This window comes from Coregonus clupeaformis, chromosome 18 (genome assembly GCF_020615455.1).
Source record: "Coregonus clupeaformis isolate EN_2021a chromosome 18, ASM2061545v1, whole genome shotgun sequence".
Taxonomy (NCBI): Eukaryota; Metazoa; Chordata; class Actinopteri; order Salmoniformes; family Salmonidae; genus Coregonus; species Coregonus clupeaformis.
Genome location: NC_059209.1, coordinates 58,299,602 through 58,308,794, shown reverse-complemented (window position 1 = coordinate 58,308,794; position 9,193 = coordinate 58,299,602). Strand labels below are relative to the sequence as shown.

The 9,193-nt window shown below is 43.5% G+C and overlaps 1 pseudogene; it reads left to right on the top strand.

The window, feature by feature from the left end:
* The first annotated feature begins 585 nt into the window (after positions 1-585).
* LOC121562559 overlaps positions 586-9,193 on the top strand; it is a 246,114-nt pseudogene continuing 237,506 nt past the window's right edge.

The window sequence follows — 9,193 nt, the reverse complement described above, 5'->3', positions numbered from 1 at the left end:
GCTGCCGCAAACACGATACACAGTAGAATCTGCTAGTTCTGCCGTCTTCAATGACATTAATGTGTTCGTTGTGTTTCGGCATGTCTGTCATCACAATCTGACAGAAACTGTCACACACACACACACACACACACACACACACACACACACACACACACACACACACACACAGGTTTACATCCATCTGTCTGACTCCATTCCTAGTGTTGATGTGTTTTCCCCCAGGTGTTTTTCTTTGTGTGAGTGTGTGTGTGTGTGTAACTTAGATGTTAATAGTGTGTGTGTGTGTGTGTGTGTGTGTAACTTAGATGTTAATAGTGTGTGTGTGTGTGTGTGTGTGTGTGTGTGTGTGTGTGTTTAACTTAGATGTTAATAGTGTGTGTGTGTGTGTGTGTGTAACTTAGATGTTAATAGTGTGTGTGTGTGTGTGTAACTTAGATGTTAATAGTGTGTGTGTGTGTGTAACTTAGATGTTAATAGTGTGTGTGTGTGTGTGTGTGTGTGTGTAACTTAGATGTTAATAGCGTGTGTGTGTGTGTGTGTAACTTAGATGTTAATAGCGTGTGTGATGTGTGTTTCTTCCAGCTGTCCAGGATGAACAGGGTCTGGAAGCAAAGAGATCCATCAAGAAGAGAATCAAACAGCTCAAGGTGCTGGACCCAAAGATCGCTCAGAACCTCTGTGAGTACTGACACACATTTTATCCTTAATTGGGACCGAAAATTGATTTCCATTCAAAATACTATTTTCCCTAACTCCTAAACCTAACCACTAACACTAATTCTAACCGTAATGGTAACGCTAAACCTAACCCCTAAGCTTAGTAAAAATACCCTTTGTCCTCATGGGGATGTTGGAAATTTCCCTACGAGGGAGTAGTTTCCTTGTTTTAGTGTCCTTGTGGGGACTTTTGGAGATTGTACGTCCCCACAAGGATAGATGAACAGTCCCACGTGCGCGCACACACACACACACACACACACACACACACACACACACACCTCAGAACCTGTGTGAATATTGCCTTTCAATACCCAGACTTGTATAAAACATTTGCAGTAAGCAATTAGTGGAATTGTTTTCTTTTGCTATGTGTTGATGCACAATGAAGGAAGTCGGAAAAAAGTTAATCAAGGCAAAACAACTTTGTCTTCCGAAGCAGCAAATTACTAATTGTTTGTGGGTTTTATCTGTGTGAGTGAACATCTGTGTCGGTGTGTTCTCCAGTTACCCCGTAGACACAACACACAGTGTATTAGTTGGTGAAACATCCATACTAGATCTATGTCTGTTCTCCAGTTACCCCGTAGACACAACACACAGTGTATTAGTTGGTGAAACATCCATACTAGATCTATGTCTGTTCTCCAGTTACCCCGTAGACACAACAAACAGTGTATTAGTTGGTGAAACATCCATACTAGATCTATGTCTGTTCTCCAGTTACCCCGTAGACACAACACACAGTGTATTAGTTGGTGAAACATCCATACTAGATCTATGTCTGTTCTCCAGTTACCCCGTAGACACAACACACACAGTGTATTAGTTGGTGAAACATCCATACTAGATCTATGTCTGTTCTCCAGTTACCCCGTAGACACAACACACAGTGTATTAGTTGGTGAAACATCCATACTAGATCTATGTCTGTTCTCCAGTTACCCCGTAGACACAACACACAGTGTATTAGTTGGTGAAACATCCATACTAGATCTATGTCTGTTCTCCAGTTACCCCGTAGACACAACACACAGTGTATTAGTTGGTGAAACATCCATACTAGATCTATGTGTGTTCTCCAGTTACCCCGTAGACACAACACACAGTGTATTAGTTGGTGAAACATCCATACTAGATCTATGTCTGTTCTCCAGTTACCCCGTAGACACAACACACAGTGTATTAGTTGGTGAAACATCCATACTAGATCTATGTCTGTTCTCCAGTTACCCCGTAGACACAACACAAACAGTGTATTAGTTGGTGAAACATCCATACTAGATCTATGTCTGTTCTCCAGTTACCCCGTAGACACAACACACAGTGTATTAGTTGGTGAAACATCCATACTAGATCTATGTCTGTTCTCCAGTTACCCCGTAGACACAACACAAACAGTGTATTAGTTGGTGAAACATCCATACTAGATCTATGTCTGTTCTCCAGTTACCCCGTAGACACAACACAAACAGTGTATTAGTTGGTGAAACATCCATACTAGATCTATGTCTGTCTCCAGTTACCCCGTAGACACAACACACAGTGTATTAGTTGGTGAAACATCCATACTAGATCTATGTCTGTTCACCAGTTACCCCGTAGACACAACACAAACAGTGTATTAGTTGGTGAAACATCCATACTAGATCTATGTCTGTTCTCCAGTTACCCCGTAGACACAACACACAGTGTATTAGTTGGTGAAACATCCATACTAGATCTATGTCTGTTCTCCAGTTACCCCGTAGACACAACACAAACAGTGTATTAGTTGGTGAAACATCCATACTAGATCTATGTCTGTTCTCCAGTTACCCCGTAGACACAACACAAACAGTGTATTAGTTGGTGAAACATCCATACTAGATCTATGTGTGTTCTCCAGCTCTTCTTTTAATCCTTGCCTCTTCCTGTATTTCTCACCACATCCTGCTCCGGCTCAGGATGTAGGAACTGCAGGAGCTCGTTACAGGACGAGGTCCCAAATAGCTCCCTATATAGTGCACTCCTTATGCAGGCCCTGATCAAACGTAGTACACTATGTAGGGAATAGGGTGTCGTTTGGGATGCAGCCAGTGTTCATGTTGATCATTATTCTGCGTAGTATTGAGAGGCGTAGGAGGGAGAGCTGCAGAGATGGAGAGCACTCACTCATCCCTCATCAGGTGACTCAAACATAGAGGGCAGAGGGCAGAGGTCAGCGTGGAAACACACTTCTCCAGGCTTTCTTTCCTTTGGTTCGCTCACTCGCTCTTGCTTTCTTTTCATCTCGCTTTTGACTTCCATCTAACTTTCTTTTGGTTTATTTCTTTCTCTTTATTATTTTAAAATACTCTTCGGATCTGCACAAAGAGAAGGGGAAGTTAGCATGATCTCTCTCTCTCTCTCTCTCTTTCCTTCCTTTCACTCTCCTTTACTCCATCCCTCACTCCGTTCAAGCCTACAGGTGAAAGGTCATGCCAGCTCCTCACAGACAGACAGACGTCTCAGATTGCACTTGTTTATCGTGAACATCACTGTTCCTCTCTCTCTCTTTCTTTCTCTCTTTTTCTCACTCTCTTTTACTCTCCCCTCTCTCCTCCACCTCCTCTCTCCTTCACCTCCTCTCTCCTTCACCCCCTCTCTCCTGCACCTCCTCTCTCCTGCACCCCCTCTCTCCTGCACCTCCTCTCTCCTGCACCTCCTCTCTCCTGCACCTCCTCTCTCCTGCCCTCCTCTCTCCTGCACCTCCTCTCTTTCACCTCCTCTCTCCTGCACCTCCTCTCTCTTTCACCTCCTCTCTCTTTCACCTCCTCTCTCCTGCACCACCTCTCTCCTTCACCTCCTCTCTCCTTCTCCTCTCTACATCTCAATAGGTCCTCTCCGGTGCGCTGGTCAAATACAGTGATAGGGGTGTCAGTAATTCCAGTGATGTCATTGGGCCATTACAATCATCATGTAATAGTGGACAGGAGAAGGGAGGGGAAGACTACAGAGAGGAGGAAGGAGGAGAGGAGGAGATTGAATAGACTACAGAGAGGAGGAAGGAGGAGAGGAGGAGATTGAATAGACTACAGAGAGGAGGAAGGAGGAGATTGAATAGACTACAGAGAGGAGGAAGGAGGAGATTGAATAGACTACAGAGAGGAGGAAGGAGGAGAGGAGGAGATTGAATAGACTACAGAGAGGAGGAAGGAGGAGAGGAGGAGATTGAATAGACTACAGAGAGGAGGAAGGAGGAGAGGAGGAGATTGAATAGACTACAGAGAGGAGGAAGGAGGAGAGGAGGAGTTTGAATAGACTACAGAGAGGAGGAAGGAGGAGAGGAGGAGATTGAATAGACTACAGAGAGGAGGAAGGAGGAGAGGAGGAGATTGAATATACAGAGAGGAGGAAGGAGGAGAGGAGGAGATTGAATAGACTACAGAGAGGAGGAAGGAGGAGATTGAATAGACTACAGAGAGGAGGAAGGAGGAGAGGAGGAGATTGAATAGACTACAGAGAGGAGGAAGGAGGAGAGGAGGAGATTGAATAGACTACAGAGAGGAGGAAGGAGGAGAGGAGGAGATTGAATAGACTACAGGGAGGAGGAAGGAGGAGAGGAGGAGATTGAATAGACTACAGAGAGGAGGAAGGAGGAGAGGAGGAGATTGAATAGACTACAGAGAGGAGGAAGGAGGAGAGGAGGAGATTGAATAGACTACAGAGAGGAGGAAGGAGGAGAGGAGGAGATTGAATAGACTACAGAGAGGAGGAAGGAGGAGAGGAGGAGATTGAATAGACTACAGGGAGGAGGAAGGAGGAGAGGAGGAGATTGAATAGACTACAGAGTGGAGGAAGGAGAAGAGGAGGAGATTGAATAGACTACAGAGAGGAGGAAGGAGGAGAGGAGGAGATTGAATAGACTACAGAGAGGAGGAAGGAGGAGAGGAGGAGGGTTTAATGAAGCTAGGTACTGCAACACCTGGGCTCTCTCCTATCTAAACCCTTACCTCTCTCTCTAACACACACATGTACGCACTCTACACACACACACACACACACACACACACATTTGGTATTTGGTATTTATTAGTATCCCCATTAGCCTCTGTAAAAGCATCAGCTACTCTTCCTGGGGTCCACATGAAACATGACAGTCCAAATTACACACCCACAATATCTAGTTCTAATACATAGTACAGTCCAAATTACACACCCACAATATCTAGTTCTAATACATAGTACAGTCCAAATTACACACCCACAATATCTAGTTCTAATACATAGTACAGTCCAAATTACACACCCACAATATCTAGTTCTAATACATAGTACAGTCCAAATTACACACCCACAATATATAGTTCTAATACATAGTACAGTCCAAATTACACACCCACAATATATAGTTCTAATACATAGTACAGTCCAAATTACACACCCACAATATATAGTTCTAATACATAGTACAGTCCAAATTACACACCCACAATATCTAGTTCTAATACATAGTACAGTCCAAATTACACACCCACAATATCTAGTTCTAATACATAGTACAGTCCAAATTACACACCCACAATATCTAGTTCTAATACATAGTACAGTCCAAATTACACACCCACAATATCTAGTTCTAATACATAGTACAGTCCAAATTACACACCCACAATATCTAGTTCTAATACATAGTACAGTCCAAATTACACACCCACAATATATAGTTCTAATACATAGTACAGTCCAAATTACACACCCACAATATCTAGTTCTAATACATAGTACAGTCCAAATTACACACCCACAATATATAGTTCTAATACATAGTACAGTCCAAATTACACACCCACAATATCTAGTTCTAATACATAGTACAGTCCAAATTACACACCCACAATATCTAGTTCTAATACATAGTACAGTCCAAATTACACACCCACAATATCTAGTTCTAATACATAGTACAGTCCAAATTACACACCCACAATATCTAGCTCTAATACATAGTACAGTCCAAATTACACACCCACAATATATAGTTCTAATACATAGTACAGTCCAAATTACACACCCACAATATATAGTTCTAATACATAGTACAGTCCAAATTACACACCCACAATATATAGTTCTAATACATAGTACAGTCCAAATTACACACCCACAATATCTAGTTCTAATACATAGTACAGTCCAAATTACACACCCACAATATCTAGTTCTAATACATAGTACAGTCCAAATTACACACCCTCTGGTTTGTTATGAGGAGATGATGAAATGATGAACTTGAATCCTATTGTGTTCTGATCAAGAAAACAAGGTAGAGAGAGAGAGAGAGAGAGAGAGAGAGAGAGAGAGAGAGAGAGAGAGAGAGAGAGAGAGAGAGAGAGAGAGAGAGAGAGAGAGAGAGAGAGAGAGAGAGAGAGAGAGAGAGAGAGAGAGAGAGAGAGGGCGAGAGAGGGATGTGAGAGAGAGAGAGAGAGAGAGAGAGAGAGAGAGAGAGAGAGAGAGAGAGAGAGAGAGAGAGAGAGAGAGAGAGAGAGAGAGAGAGAGAGAGAGAGAGAGAGAGAGAGAGAGAGAGAGAGAGAGAGAGAGAGAGAGAGAGAGAGAGAGAGAGAGAGAGAGAGAGAGAGAGAGAGAGAGAGAGAGAGGTGTGTGTGTTGATTCTTCGAAGATTCTCCCTGGGGGGGATATTTCCCACATCCCCACGATTACATAGGCTATTTTAAGTTTAGGGGTTATGTTTTTTTTTTTCCACTTTAAAGCTAATTTCCTGCCATTCTACAAATTTTTGCCATGACTAATGCTGTGTCCTTTTGCTCAAACATAATAAGTAAATCTATACTGCTAAATTCATTGTTTTGGGAATGTTCAGTTCTCCCTGACTGTCTAGCTTATATTTAGGTGGTTGTTAATTCTAAAAGATTGATATTGAAAAATATATACAGTGGGGGAAAAAAGTATTTAGTCAGCCACCAATTGTGCAAGTTCTCCCACTTAAAAAGATGAGAGAGGCCTGTAATTTTCATCATAGGTACACGTCAACTATGACAGACAAAATGAGAAAGAAATATCCAGAAAATCACATTGTAGGATTTTTTATGAATTTATTTGCAAATTATGGTGGAAAATAAGTATTTGGTCAATAAAAAAACTTTCTCAATACTTTGTTATATACCTTTTGTTGGCAATGACACAGGTCAAAGGTTTTCACACACTGTTGCTGGTATTTTAGCCCATTCCTCCATGCAGATCTCCTCTAGAGCAGTGTTGTTTTGGGGCTGTCGCTGGGCAACACGGACTTTCAACTCCCTCCAAAGATTTTCTATGGGGTTGAGATCTGGAGACTGGCTAGGCCACTCCAGGACCTTGAAATGCTTCTTACGAAGCCACTCCTTCGTTGCCCGGGCGGTGTGTTTGGGATCATTGTCATGCTGAAAGACCCAGCCACGTTTCATCTTCAATGCCCTTGCTGATGGAAGGAGGTTTTCACTCAAAATCTCACGATACATGGCCCCATTCATTCTTTCCTTTACACGGATCAGTCGTCCTGGTCCCTTTGCAGAAAAACAGCCCCAAAGCATGATGTTTCCACCCCCATGCTTCACAGTAGGTATGGTGTTCTTTGGATGCAACTCAGCATTCTTTGTCCTCCAAACACGGCGAGTTGAGTTTTTACCAAAAAGTTCTATTTTGGTTTCATCTGACCATATGACATTCTCCCAATCCTCTTCTGGATCATCCAAATGCACTCTAGCAAACTTCAGACGGGCCTGGACATGTACTGGCTTAAGCAGGGGGACATGTCTGGCACTGCTGGATTTGAGTCCCTGGCGGCGTAGTGTGTTACTCATGGTAGGCTTTGTTACTTTGGTCCCAGCTCTCTGCAGGTCATTCACTAGGTCCCCCCATGTGGTTCTGGGATTTGTGCTCACCGTTCTTGTGATCATTTTGACCCCACGGGGTGAGATCTTGCGTGGAGCCCCAGATCGAGGGAGATTATCAGTGGTCTTGTATGTCTTCCATTTCCTATTAATTGCTCCCACAGTTGATTTCTTCAAACCAAGTTGCTTACCTATTGCAGATTCAGTCTTCCCAGCCTGGTGCAGGTCTACAATTTTGTTTCTGGTGTCCTTTGACAGCTCTTTGGTCTTGGCCATAGTGGAGTTTGGAGTGTGACTGTTTGAGGTTGTGGACAGGTGTCTTTTATACTGATAACAAGTTCAAACAGGTGCCATTAATACAGGTAACGAGTGGAGGACAGAGGAGCCTCTTAAAGAAGAAGTTACAGGTCTGTGAGAGCCATAAATCTTGCTTGTTTGTAGGTGACCAAATACTTATTTTCCACCATAATTTGCATATAAATTCATAAAAAATCCTACAATGTGATTTTCTGGATTTTTTTTCCTCAATTTGTCTGTCATAGTTGACGTGTACCTATGATGAAAATTACAGGCCTCTCTCATCTTTTTAAGTGGGAGAACATGCACAATTGGTGGCTGACTAAATACGTTTTTCCCCCCACTGTATATATCCATGATCTTTTCTACATACTTTATATCTGTTGTTTAAGGTGACACTGAAAGCATTTTACCATCCCCAAAATGTATACAAAAACATAAAAATACAATGATGTCAGAACAATCCCTGTAATGGAGAGCTTTGGCAGTATGACTGGGAGGGTTTATCAGTATCTAGCATGGAGCAGGAGGGAACACATTATCATCACCAGTCTCTAAATGAGCGTTTAGCGTGTTGGATTAATGGCAGTGGGTGCTGGGCTGAAGCTCTTCTCTCTGTCTCTGTCTCTCTCTCTCTCTCTCTCTCTCTCTCTCTCTCTCTCTCTCTCTCTCTCTCTCTCTCTCTCTCTCTCTCTCTCTCTCTCTCTCTCTGCCTCTCTCTCTCTCTCTCTCTCTCTCTCTGCCTCTCTCTCTCTGCCTCTCTCTCTCTCTCTCTCTCTCTCTCTCTCTCTCTCTCTCTCTCTGCCTCTCTCTGTCTCTCTCTCTCTCTGCCTCTCTCTCGCCTCTCTCGCTCTCTCTCTCTCTCTCTCTCTCTCTCTCTCTCTCTCTCTCTCTCTCTCTCTCTCTCTCTCTCTCTCTCTCTGCCTCTCTCTCTCTCTCTCTCTCTCTCTCTCTCTGCCTCTCTCTCTCTCTCTCTCTCTGCCTCTCTCTCTCTGCCTCTCTCTCTCTGCCTCTCTCTCTTTCTCTCTCTCTCTCTCTCTCTCTCTCTGCCTCTCTCTCGCTCTCTCTCTCTCTCTGCCTCTCTCTCTCTCTCTCTGCCTCTCTCTCTCTCTCTCTCTCTCTCTCTCTCTGCCTCTCTCTCTCTCTCTCTCTCTCTCTCTCTCTCTCTCTCTCTCTCTCTCTCTCTCTCTCTCTCTCTGCCTCTCTCTCGCTCTCCCTCTCTCTGCCTCTCGCTCTCCCTCTCTCTGCCTCTCGCTCTCCCTCTTTCTGCCTCTCTCTCTCTCTCTCTGCCTCTCTCTCGCTCTCTCTCTCGCTCTCCCTCTCTC